Source organism: Antechinus flavipes, chromosome 1 (genome assembly GCF_016432865.1).
Source record: "Antechinus flavipes isolate AdamAnt ecotype Samford, QLD, Australia chromosome 1, AdamAnt_v2, whole genome shotgun sequence".
Taxonomy (NCBI): Eukaryota; Metazoa; Chordata; class Mammalia; order Dasyuromorphia; family Dasyuridae; genus Antechinus; species Antechinus flavipes.
In genome coordinates, this window is record NC_067398.1 from 163,818,827 (window position 1) to 163,831,186 (window position 12,360).

Consider the following 12,360-nt stretch of genomic DNA (forward strand, 5'->3'; position numbering starts at 1 on the left):
ATACTATTCTTTTTTTTTTTTTTTTTTTTTAAAATAACTTTTCATTGACAGAACCCATGCCAGGGTAATTTTTTACAACATTATCCCTTGCACTCACTTCTGTTCCGATTTTTCCCTTCCCTCCCTCCATCCCTTCCCCCAGATGGCAAGCAGTCCTTTACATGTTAAATAGGTTACAGTATATCCTAGATACAATATATGTGTGCAGAACCGAACAGTTCTCTTGTTGCACAGGGAGAATTGGATTCAGAAGGTATAAATAACCCGGGAAGAAAAACAAAAATGCAGATATTTCACATTCGTTTCCCAGTGTTCTTTCTTTGGGTGTAGCTGCTTCTGTCCATCCTTGATCAATTGAAACTGAATTAGCTCTGTTTATTGAAGAGATCCACTTCCATCAGAATACATCCTCAAACAGTATCGTTGTTGAGGTATATAATGATCTCCTGGTTCTGAATATCATACTATTCTTTCCATAACCCTTCCAACATTGACTGCGCCCCTCTCTTCCCCTTTTTTCCCTATTTTTGCCAATTTGTAGGTTGTCAAGTAAAACTTTTGAGTTGTAAAATTTTGTACCTTACCAATTCTAAAGAAGCCCATTTGAATTTATTTAGCTTAGAAATCTTCCTAGGAAGCTCTATGAGGACAAGGTCAGTGTCTTATCTAAATTTTGTATCTCATTCAGTGTCCAGCATAGTGTCTCATAATTTCTTAAGAATTAGCTAAAATTAGGAAGCCTTAAGAATATGAGGAATGGCATATATCTAACAGTCAGGCTTGGTGGTATCCAATTATTGGATCTGAGTGCATTTAGAGGTATGAGAAAAATACTTTGACAGTGTATTGCCAAGTCAAAATCAAGATCAGTATAAAGGATAAACCCAAAAGGCCACAGTATCAGTCCCACATCATCTACCAAGAAAACTTTAAGGACCTAAATCTGTTTACAAAACTCCACAAATGGCTAAGCTGGCCTTTCAAATTTTTTTAAAGCTCAATCAAATCTAAAGTTCCTGAATTGCCCTGACTGGCTGCTTCCATATCTCAATGGCTGCGGTCTCTCCAGAGTCGGGCAGACAAAACTTTCCCTTGTTTAGAGTCAGGATGAAGTGATTTGTTCCCCTCTGTCTGGGTTGGTTCTGCTGACCAGATAGCAGCCAGTCGAGTGAGCTCAAGATTCAGGCCTTCTGGAGCTCCATTTGTTTGGTCAGGATAATACACTGGACAATAAGCCCCTCCAGGCAGGAGCCTGGTGCTCCCAGCCCACTGGAGGTATTCCTTTTTTGGATTTTCTTTTCTTTTTTCTCCAAGCTGCCACCCCCCCCCCCCCTAACATTTTGTTTAAGAGAAAACGAGATGTCTATCTTCTGTTTCCTTATTTTTTTTCAGGAAAGCAAAGGGTTGTTGACTTCCTCCCTCTCCCCTCCCTTCCTTCCTTCTTCCCGAAGGTACTCATCTGAGAAAAAGAGAACGAAGTAATTGTTCCTGTTCTCTTTCTTAAGTCATTTGAAACACTGTCCCAGCTCCTTCTTTAAGTTCACTGCAATCTGTACACAAGAGAGAGAGAGAGAGGGAGAGGGAGAGAGTGCATGAAAGCAGAAAGCAGGTAAAGAAAGAGCTTGGTGCTGCAGCAATTCAGACCTCAGGAGCTGGTAAGTTACCCATCGAATCATTGTTGCTTCTTTTTCAATGTAACTAACACAGATTCTCTGTTACCCATCTTGAGATAAAGATGTCTCACTAGCTACATCCTTGACTCAGAAAGTTTGAAGGATGGTTGACCCAGAATTTAAAGTTAGACTTTTAAAAAAAGGGAATACTGAGGTTTAGTCCACCGTCTGGCAACTATGAAAAGAGTATTGCACTGGGGAAAAGGAGATGCGCTGTGGTCAATCAGGATTTGGGCATAAATAATAAGGCAGAAATCACTAGACTCTGTTACTTCTCTTACTTAAAGCTTTGTTTTCTCTCTGTATTCTGATTTCAGTAAGAGGATACATTTACCAAGGACTTCCATTTGCCAAAGGGTTTTATGGGAAATCACTGCAATAGAAATGGAAATATCTTCCTTCTTTTCTCTTTTCTCCTCTTATTCCCTAGCAGATATCCTCATATATAAGCTCCATTCCTGGTCTTTAATGTAAAAAGTGAGAGAGAGAGACAGAGAGAAACAGAGGAGACAAAGAGAGACAGAAAGACAGAGAGAGAAAGAGAGCGAGAGCAGGAGAGCGAGAGCGAGAGCAAGAGAGAGAGAGAGAGAGGGAGAGAGAGAGAGAGAGATGCATGATATTAGGTGTGTTTGGGGCATAGTTAATTGTGAACCTGTGGCTCATATGTACGTGTGGATACACCAAAGGGCATAACCTCTAAGGTACTCAGCTTTCATAAGAACATCTTCCAAGGACTGTTTTGGAAGACAAGGACTGATCTTACATAAAAATAATTTGATCCAAAACTATACTTCAAGCTTATGTTGATACTTTCATTCAGCCTGAACAGCCAATTGTTTTCTAAACACCAAACAGAATGTCATCCACTGGTTAAGCATAACCAGCTGGGAGACATTTGGACCAACCATTCAAACCTGAAATTCATGACAAGAATACAGTTATTGGGAGTCTATCATTACAAGCTGAGAGGGGATCCAAGACCATATGGACAAAATAAGCCATTTAGGTCACATGAAAAGACCTTATATAGTTGAGAGATTTACAACACAATACAGGGAAAGGGCCATTAGGCAAGGGATATTATGTATTTCTTTTCTATATTAGTGTTTAGCAAAATTTGCTGAATGAAGTTTGAAGTTGCTTTGTGGGTAGTGTTTTTTAATCCACAAAAATCAGGATCTAATCCTGAGATTTCACTGCAGTATTGAGACTTGCATCAGAAATCTGGCCATCACCTTAATAACTGTTAATAAAACACAGTCGTGGTGGGTTGTTGGGAGTCTTCTATGTGAAAAGGCCTTCTGTGCTTTTTCTTTTCTTTCTCTTTTCTCTGTAGATTTTCCTTGGTAGCTCTAGAAAACAGAGTAACTTGTAAAATACTAGAATGGAAGTTTATTCTGTGGCCACTCATTAATATGTTCCTATATATCCTTTTCTGTCTTTAAAACTATGAACTTGGTGGTGTGGCAAGTAGCTTGATAACCATCAGTTGTGATTTAAATCCTCCACCTACCCATCTACTCTTTATTCCCTCTACTGATCTGAGGTTGAAAAGGAATCATAGATCAATAAGCTAGGTAACTGAATTTATCAACAATCCTGACCTTCAGGAATGAAATTCTGACCTGTGATCTCCATTACTTGAGCCTTTTGGTTTCATTTTTGTTTGATTCTGTACACTGGATTGAAAACAACAATAAAAAACCCCCTTGACTTTTTGGTTTTTGAAATATGAAATGTGAAGTACAAATGTTGAAAAACAAAAACATGACTATATGTTTTCTGGTGGAATGAAATATCAAAATAACAGTTCAATAATTCAGAAAACATTCTATAGAACATTTAGAGAAAGAGAGAGCACCTGGATGACCTCAAAACAAGATAAACCCAATTTATAATCTATTTGTTTCCATTGGCCTCAGATTAATATACTCTAGTGTTCTTTTGTTCTCTAAAAAGGTCACATGGTCAATATTTCCATTTAAAGGTGCAAGAGAGTCGCATGAAAATACCTATTGATTACTTCAATTAAAAATATTTCAATAATCTAAAGAGAAAGCATAGCCAACATTTTATTCAGTTTCTTCAATTGTCTTCTAACCCATAGTCTAAAGACACTGTACTCTGCCAAATGAGTTCATTAGACCAAGGTAATATGGATGTGATTCCATGGTGTCTGCCAACTCTTTGATAATGCCAAGGTGGAGAATTATCACTTGGAATTTCTGAATACACAAAAAGTATAGTTCTAATTCATTTTTGCCATATGTGATTATGTTACAAATTGATAACTAGGTCAGGATGTCCAATCGGTAGCCTTGTGTGCTTGGAAAATATATTCATTGGAATATACAATAATTGAGAAGTTCTTTCATATTATTATATCAAATTAGCACTTACCTAATCCTGTCCTTTCTTTCAATACACAATAATAATTTACAATTTTACAATTTAATTTTATTATTGTGATCTGCTTATACTCACTCCTGCCTCCACTGTACTGAATTGAGAAAGCCAAGAAAACCAAAACTTCTATTATAAACATGTAATGTCAAACAAAACAAATTCCTATTATGGGCCATATTCAAAAATATATTCCTTCACCTGTACCCTAAGGCCAACATCTCTCTATCTGAAAGTGGCTAACCTGTTTTATCAGGAGTCCTCTGGAATTGTGGTTGGTCATTGTGTTGATCAGAATTCTTAATTTTAATAACTATTTATTAACCTCTTCCTGTATGCAAAGTGGAGAGACCCATTGGTGAAGTGATGAGTGTTGGACTTGGAAATGGGTAACCCTGAGTTGCTAGCCTTGTGACCATGAACAAGTCACTTAAAATCTTTAATTGACAGCTACATAAATCTCTAAAATTGATTCTACTAAGTAATAGATAGACTGTGCTCTGATTGGTGAAAGAAATCCCTGCATCAAAGAAACTATAGATTATGAGCTGATATGCAAAGACCTGTACCTTTAATAGTTTTTGTATATCTTGGGTGAATAATTCTTGATCAATATGATACCCTACCTCTGTCTGAGCCTAAATTATTTCTTGTAACTTTGTGGCTGAATACACATTGAGCATAGATTTTCTGTACTTAGAACTCTTGTGAAATAATCACAGATGGGCTTTCAAATATTGATGGTTAGCTCTCAGCATTGCAGAAAAGCCAAATCTTTCCGCTCCAGAATAAATTGTAGCAGTGGTGCCCAGCGGAGATCAATGGTGGAGAAATGGTAGCTTGGAGATGTAATCTTTCAAGTTAGATGAATGTGAAAAGAAGCTGCTTAGGTCTATTTTTAGAGCTCTATTGTCTCCTTCCCCCACTTCCCCATCCTCCCCACTTCTGTGTCTATGGCGACCTTTCCCCTGGCTACAGAGAGCTGGATGCAGTTTTCTCTAGAGTCGTCCAGTTCTCTTCCATGACACAGCTGGAGAAGACGATTTGTCAATAATCTGGGCATTTTCTCCCTCCGCAGCAATGGTACCACCTCCCCCTTTTTCTTTAGCAACGATCAAAATAACGCTTTCCTGGGCAATTTAGCAAGGAGAAATTCAGTTCAAGATCGAAAATCAGGCCCCTCTTGCCTAGTACATTTTGGGGGAGAGTCAGGATAATATATCCAATTCCCCACCCCCTCCCCCATACTTTGAACTATTGAAACATATATATTGATTTACTTGCCTGGTCTAATTGTTATTCAAATTTAGGTTAGATTTTGTTCATTTCTGATTTCATTTCCCAGAAAGCCTTTATTAGAATGGAAGGGACTGGATTTATCTGGTGACTTGGCTGGACATATCTCTACTAGAATGAAATGATACCGGCTTATGTTATACAAAAAGGGCAAGAGGTGCCTTCCAAGGCAATCTGATCTGGTAGAAGGAGCAACAAACTTCAAATCAGGGGCCCGAGTGCCTTTCTCAGATCAATAGCTAAATGACCATTTGACCTTGAATAAATAGAGGCTAGATAAAATCAAGGATGTTTTAGAGGAGATTTCTCTTTCAGGTACGGTTCAGATAAATGGCAGCTGAGGTCCTTCCATCTCTAAGATTTCCTGAGGCTATGAAATCACTTAATTTCCTCAGAGATTGTGGCTATAAAATGATGGGGTTGGACCAGAGGCTCTCATAGTAGATCAGTAACTAGAAATTCTGACTCCAGGGGCAAGCAACACACTACCTGCCTGGGGCCAATCATGAAAAGTATCCTCAATTCAACTTAAAAGTTTATTAAAACTGAAAAGTCTTTTTAAAAAAAGACAAATTTAGTTGGAATCTGGCCATATAACTTCTCTACTTAGTAAATTTCAGTAACTCCCTATTACCTGCATAATCAAATATAAAATTTCCTATTTAGCATTTAAAGCTCTTCACAACCTAGCTCCTTCCAGCCCTTCCAGTATTTTTACATCTTAATCCCCCCCACCAACTTTACAACTCAGTCCCACTGGTCTATTTGCTATGTTCACACATGATACACTATAACACTTTATAAACAACTTCATGGGTCATCTCCCAACTCTAAGCCTCAAATGCTCTCCTTGCCACTGTCACCCAGTTTCCCTGGCTTCTTTCAAACTCAACTCAAATCCTCCCTGCTAGGGTGGTCCCTTCCCTGTAACCCTCCAAATCCCTTCCATCTAGAATTTATATATATATATCTTGTACGCACATCCCTTATCTTTATGTTGTCTCCCTCATTAAAATGTGGGTTCTTTAAGAGTAAGAACAGTATTTTCTGCTTTTTACATTTCTTTGTATAACCAGTGCTCAACAGTTTTTGGCACAGAGCAAATGTTTAACAAATGGGTATGGACTGCTAAGTGATGCAAGGTGCAATAAAGAAATAGTGGGGGCACAACCCCATGATGGAGAGATCTCCAAGGGAAGCAGAGAGGAGGAAAAAGCAGGATGGAGAAGGGGTAGGGGAGGACGTTGCCCTGGGTGGTACTTGTCATTCATCCATCTTCCCATTTCAACATCTTTTTCTGACTAAGTAGATGTTGGACTCAATTTTCTCCTTTCTGAAGGAGTTTAAGTGCTCTTACAAACTCTGCCTTTCAGTACCCCTGGCCAAAAAATCCTTTGATCCCACCCTTGTAATTGATCTGCATTTAAAGTTGCTTTTCTTTCTAATTTTCTGTGATTCCATCAAACTGATTTTCAAGGGTTCTTTTTGCTCCTATTTCTTTGGTATTGCATTAGTAATCACTATACATTCAATTCCAGCTTTTTTTATAGTGTAAAGAGACCTTAAATATAGATATATTTCTATAAAAACATATTGAAATGGAATCCAAATTAAGCTGGGGATTAAGCTTTCTTAGGAAGGAGTGAAGAGTAGATGAATAGTTATTACAGAAACTCTTCAAAATTAGATCTAATCAATGTAAACACTTAAAACTGTCTTAAATGTGTCTATAGAGAGATGTATTACTTAGATCCATAAAACAAAGTTTGCAACTCCACAGGGATGAATTTCTTTTTTAAAAAAATTTCTTTAAGCCATTAGAAGATTCAAGTGAGAAAGATTTTTATTTTTTTTTCCTTTTTACATGTTACATGAAATAATCTGAACTGACATTGCTGACATTTAAATTTTCCACCAAAGATGGGGGGTAGGAGTAGAGGGTGGGAAGTTAGATAAATGTACAGCAACCCCTTCTAATGGCTTTTGAAAAGTCAGTTTCCCTGGGAAACCCAAAACTGTTTTAATAGAATGGTGTGGAACTCATTTTAGTAATCTTCAAAGCTGTCATTGCTTTACTGGTAGGATTTTTAAACTTTGTTAGCTAAATTTCTCCTGATAGCATATATACATTTTATGGTCTATTGCTTTGTTCATCATGAATCTATTTATTTATTAACTTATTTATCCATTTATTCCTTACTTATTTATCCATCTGCTTCCTTTCTTCCATTTTCCTCCCTCCCTCCGTGTGTCCCTCCCTCCCTTCCTTCCATCCTTCCTTTTTTCCTTTCCTCCCTTTCTCCCCTAATTAGATAGCATAGTTGCTCCTCATTTTCAGGGGTAAGGGTGGGGAGCCTCACAGACACCACATAGACTTTAGCCCCTCTGCAGCTCAGAATCTCTGAATTCAAAAAATCTACCATCCTCAGCTTCCTTTGTAGTAAGGGATCACAGGCAATTCCCACCATGCCCTTTAAACTATTTTATAAGCACGTCAAATAAATTGTGTGTGTGTGTGTGTGTGTGTGTGTGTGTGTGTGTGTGTGTGTGTATGTATGCTTCTAAGAGGGTTTAATTGGGTAGAAAACTCTGCTAACACACACACACACACACACACACACACACACACACACACACACACACACACACATATATATAATTCTGAGTTCAAAAATCTCTCCCTTCTTCAGCTTCTCTCTTACTCATTAAGAAAGTAAGCAATATATCACTTATATATGTGAAGTCACACAAACCATATTTCCTTATAAGCCATATTGCCAAAAAAAGGCAAGAAAAATAAAGAAAGTGGAATAATAGCATGTTTTAATCTGCACTCAGAATTTATCAATTCTCTCTGGAGGTGGATAGTATTTTTTATCATGTGTCCTTTGGAACTGTCTTGGATTATTTTGTCCAGAGTTTCTAGGTCTTTCACAGTTGATCATCATCTATTATATAGTTCCAAAATGTTGCTTGAGAGGTTAAGTTATTCATCCAGGGTCACAGGACTCAAATTCAGTACTTTCTGATTCCAAGGCTAGCCCATCATCTACATCACTATGCTGCCTATAGAGAAAGATACATTGATTGGTGCTTTGTGGACTCCAACCAACCATAAGATAAAAGGAAGACCCAGGACTCCCTGTTTCCCTAACCCTGCCGGAAACAAATGGGTTAAATCTGTTCTTTAACACTGTAAAGAAAGCTGTTAAAGCTGTAATAAGACTGGAAGAGTAGGGACCAAGTTATTAAAGGCTTTGACTTTGTCACAAATCTGAGGGGGTGAATATTATAGTACTATTATTACAATGTTAAGGATTAGAATAGACTACATACAGGTGACAAAACAAGCAATGAAAACTGAAAATTTTGGTTAGATGCTGAGAGAGTATTTTTTTGGTCCACATAACCTTAGACAAATTGTGGTGGACTTCTTTCTAGTGAAAGGACTTTAATGACAAGGGGATACTTAGATATCACCTATCCCCGTATATTAAAGCACATCCCTGGAAAGCAGCCATTTGACTAGATCAGGACAAGCAACAATTTAACTCAGAATAATAATTTGATCTTTCTCATTTTTTGCCTGGGGAAACTGAGTCTCATAGTGATCCCTGGATCACACAATTAGGAAGTGCCTGAGTCAGAAATATAACACTAATCTTTAATTGCCCAGTCCCATTGTTAATTCAATGATGTCATATTGTCCAGGAGAGAAGATGAAGTAGAAAATTTTGTTTTTTTTTGGGGGGGTGGGAGTGGGGGTGGGCAGCAGACATTAAGATTTGGAAGGTGGAAGTATTCATTTTTATATCCTTACATGAAAGATTGTTAGCCTGAAAACCTTGTAGCAAATACCCAGAATTTCTTTTTCTTTCTTTTTTTTTTTAAACCAACAAGGAAGTAGTTTTAAATCAAAGGAATTGATTACTAAATAAATCACTAAGTGTTTGTTAAATGCCTACTATGTGCCAGGAATTATACTAGGCCATAAAAAACAAAATGAAAATATGCAACTTGTCCTGGATGAGCTGAATTTATGTAAATGCTGTCAGACCAATTCAATGAGGAAACATAATGATGCACTTGCCGTGTATAATCCACTTTCCTTTATTGAATTAAACCAAATAAGACACCTAGAAAGAACCCTGAATGAGCAAGTAATGGGGCTGATGTGGTGGCCTCCCACAGCACTAGAAAATTGGAAGTACTAAATATCAATGCTAAATTCTAAAGCTGATATTTAACTTGTATTGGTCAACCTGCCATCTGGGGGAAGGGGTGGGGGGAAGGAGGGGAAAAGTTGGAACAAAAGGTTTTGCAATTATCAATGCTGAAAAACTACCCATGCATATAGCTTATAAATAAAAAGCTATAATAAAAAAATTATAAAGCTGAGTTAAATTGAACAACAAATAATGAATGCAGATAATTGCTATTGGTAAAAACAATATTGGGCAGCCAGTGGGCATAATGGATGGAGCAAGTCTCATCTCTGTGAGTTCAAATCTGGCTTCCAACACTGACCAACAGTGTGACTTTGGCCTAGTCACTTCACCTTATTTGCCTCGGTTCCTCATCTGGAAAATGAGCTGGTCCAGTATCTTTGCCAAGAAAACTCCGTAAGAGATTACAAAGAATCAGGAACAACTGAACAACAACAAAAAGATGCTAGAGGTTTCTAGTTAACAGAGGGATGGGGAGGGTGTAGATCCCCTTATGTCTTTGTTTTGACTTGTTTATACATCAAGAAAGCTCCTTTGCCTCAGGTTATGGACATCCAAACTCCATCTTCTCAGGATCCCCAAAAGATCTAGCTAAATCTCATAGCCCTTTTATAAGCCCAGAGCCTCATCTGTAGCTTCTTCAGGTGGTTGCTCTTAAAGCTGGAAGCTATTTGTCCTTAATCCTTTTTCTTTTCTTTTAGTAAATAGTATTTTATTTTTTCTAATTATGTGTAAAAATTCATTCAACATTCATTTTTTAAATAAGATTTTAAGTTTCAAATTATTTTTCTTTCCCTCCTCATTCCCCTCTCCAAGATGACAAGCAATCTGTATACATGGACAATCATGAAAACATATCCCACATTTGTCATGTTGTGAAAAAAAGAAACAGTACGAAAGGGGAAAACCATGAAAAAAAAAACAAAGCAAAAATGTGAAAATGATATGCTTCAATCTGCATTCACACTCTATAGTTCTTTTTCTGGATGTGGATAGCAATATCCATCATGAGTCTTTTGAACTTGTCTTGAATCATTATATTGCTGAGAAAAGCAAAGTCTATTATAATTGATCATCACATGATCTTGTTGTTCCTGTATACAATGTTCTTCTTCTGCTCACTTCCCTAAGAATCAGTTCATGTAAGTCTTTCCAGATTTTTTTGAAATATGTCTGCTTATTTTTTATAGGACAATAGAATTCCATTACATTCACATATCACAACTTATTCAGCCATTCCCCAATTGATGAGGAATTTCCAATTCTTTGCCACCACAAAAAGAGCTGCTATAAATATTTTTGTACATGTGGGTCTTTTCCTTTTTTTTTGGTGATCTCTTTGGGATATAAACCTAGTAGTGGTATTACTGGATCAAAGGATATGCACAGTTAGGTTGCCCTTTGCTGAACATTGTATCTTGAACAGTATTTCATGAACTGCCTCAGTTTTATCTAGCTTTGGATGTTGTCATCTCTGCTCCTGCAAAGAGCTCCTAGAAATTTCAAAAAGACAATTCACAGTCCAAGACTAGAAAGCTGGAGGTGAGATACGGTGATTTTTAATGGGGGAGAATTGTTTTGAGAACATCTTGTATTCCCATGATATCTTTTCATGCCTAGGATTGGACATGACATTTTTGTAAGTCCTAAATTAGCTTGAAAAGGAATTTTCAATTAACTCCAAAGCCACCATCATAATTCATGCCCTCATCAAGTCTCACCTGGGTAATTACAATAGATTCCTAATTGGTCTCCCAATTTCTAGTCCCTGCTTTCCAGTCCCTGGTTCAAAATAATCTTTCTAAAGCACAAACATTCCCATTGTTAATTTTTCTTCAGTCATTTCCAAAGTTTTGTAACCCCATTTTATAACCCCAGTGATTTTTTTGAAAAAGATATTGGAGTGGTTTGCCATTTTCCTTCTCCAGCTCATTTTGCTAATGAGAAGCTAAAGCTAATAGGGTTAAGTGATTTGTCCAGAATCATACAATTAACATCTGATTAGATTTGAACTCAAGAAGATGAATCTTCCTGATTCTAACCCTATTGCTGTACCTGTGTCACTTTGCTATCTCTATATAAGTCTTATCATATTTTTCCTCAATTAAGAATTTTTAGTGGTCTCTAATTACCTCTAGTATAAAATATAAACTCTTCAATGTGTCAGTCTATCTTTTCAGATTTATTTCACACTTCTCCATTTTGTGCATTCTACATTGCAACCAAATAGACCTATTTGCCCAAAACAACACTCCATTTCAAGTCGGTAAGCATTTATGAAGAGTTTACTATGGTACCAGGCACTATGTTAAAGCACTGAAGATACAAAGAAAGCAAAAAGAGAGTCCTTTCCTCAAGAAGCTCCAAATCTAATGGGAGAGCTCAAATGCCAACAGCTGTGTTTGATAAAATGCAGATTTTATCAAAGACCTTTTAGGTCTTTGACAAAAAAGACAAAGACACTGGAGGTCATTTCAGAGAGGAGGTACCAACACCACAAGGACTAGAAATGGCTTTTTGTTGAAGATGGGACTTTAGGGGAGACTTGAAGTAAGTCATAAGGTGGAGATGAAGAGGGAAAAACTTTCAGTCATGGGGGAAACAAGTAAAAATACCTAGAATTGGGAGATAGTTTCATGTGTGGGTAATCACAAGGAAGCCAATGTCACTAGATCACCGAGAATGTGTGGGGGGAAGTAAAGTGTAAAAAAGACTGGAAAGATAGGAAGGAGCTAGATTATGAAGGGCTCTAAAAGTCAGAG

The 12,360-nt window shown here is 37.3% G+C and overlaps 1 protein-coding gene across 2 annotated transcripts in view; it reads left to right on the forward strand.

The window, feature by feature from the left end:
- The first annotated feature begins 1,477 nt into the window (after positions 1-1,477).
- The window catches only part of ZNF366 (zinc finger protein 366), a 114,035-nt gene continuing 103,152 nt past the window's right edge, over positions 1,478-12,360 (forward strand). Inside the window, exon 1 of one of the 2 annotated variants that reach the window (XM_051992439.1) lies at positions 1,478-1,655. The gene's annotated coding sequence lies outside the window, so the exon portion shown is untranslated. The remainder of the gene's footprint in view (positions 1,656-12,360) is intronic. The other variant, XM_051992448.1, reaches the window with a different exon arrangement.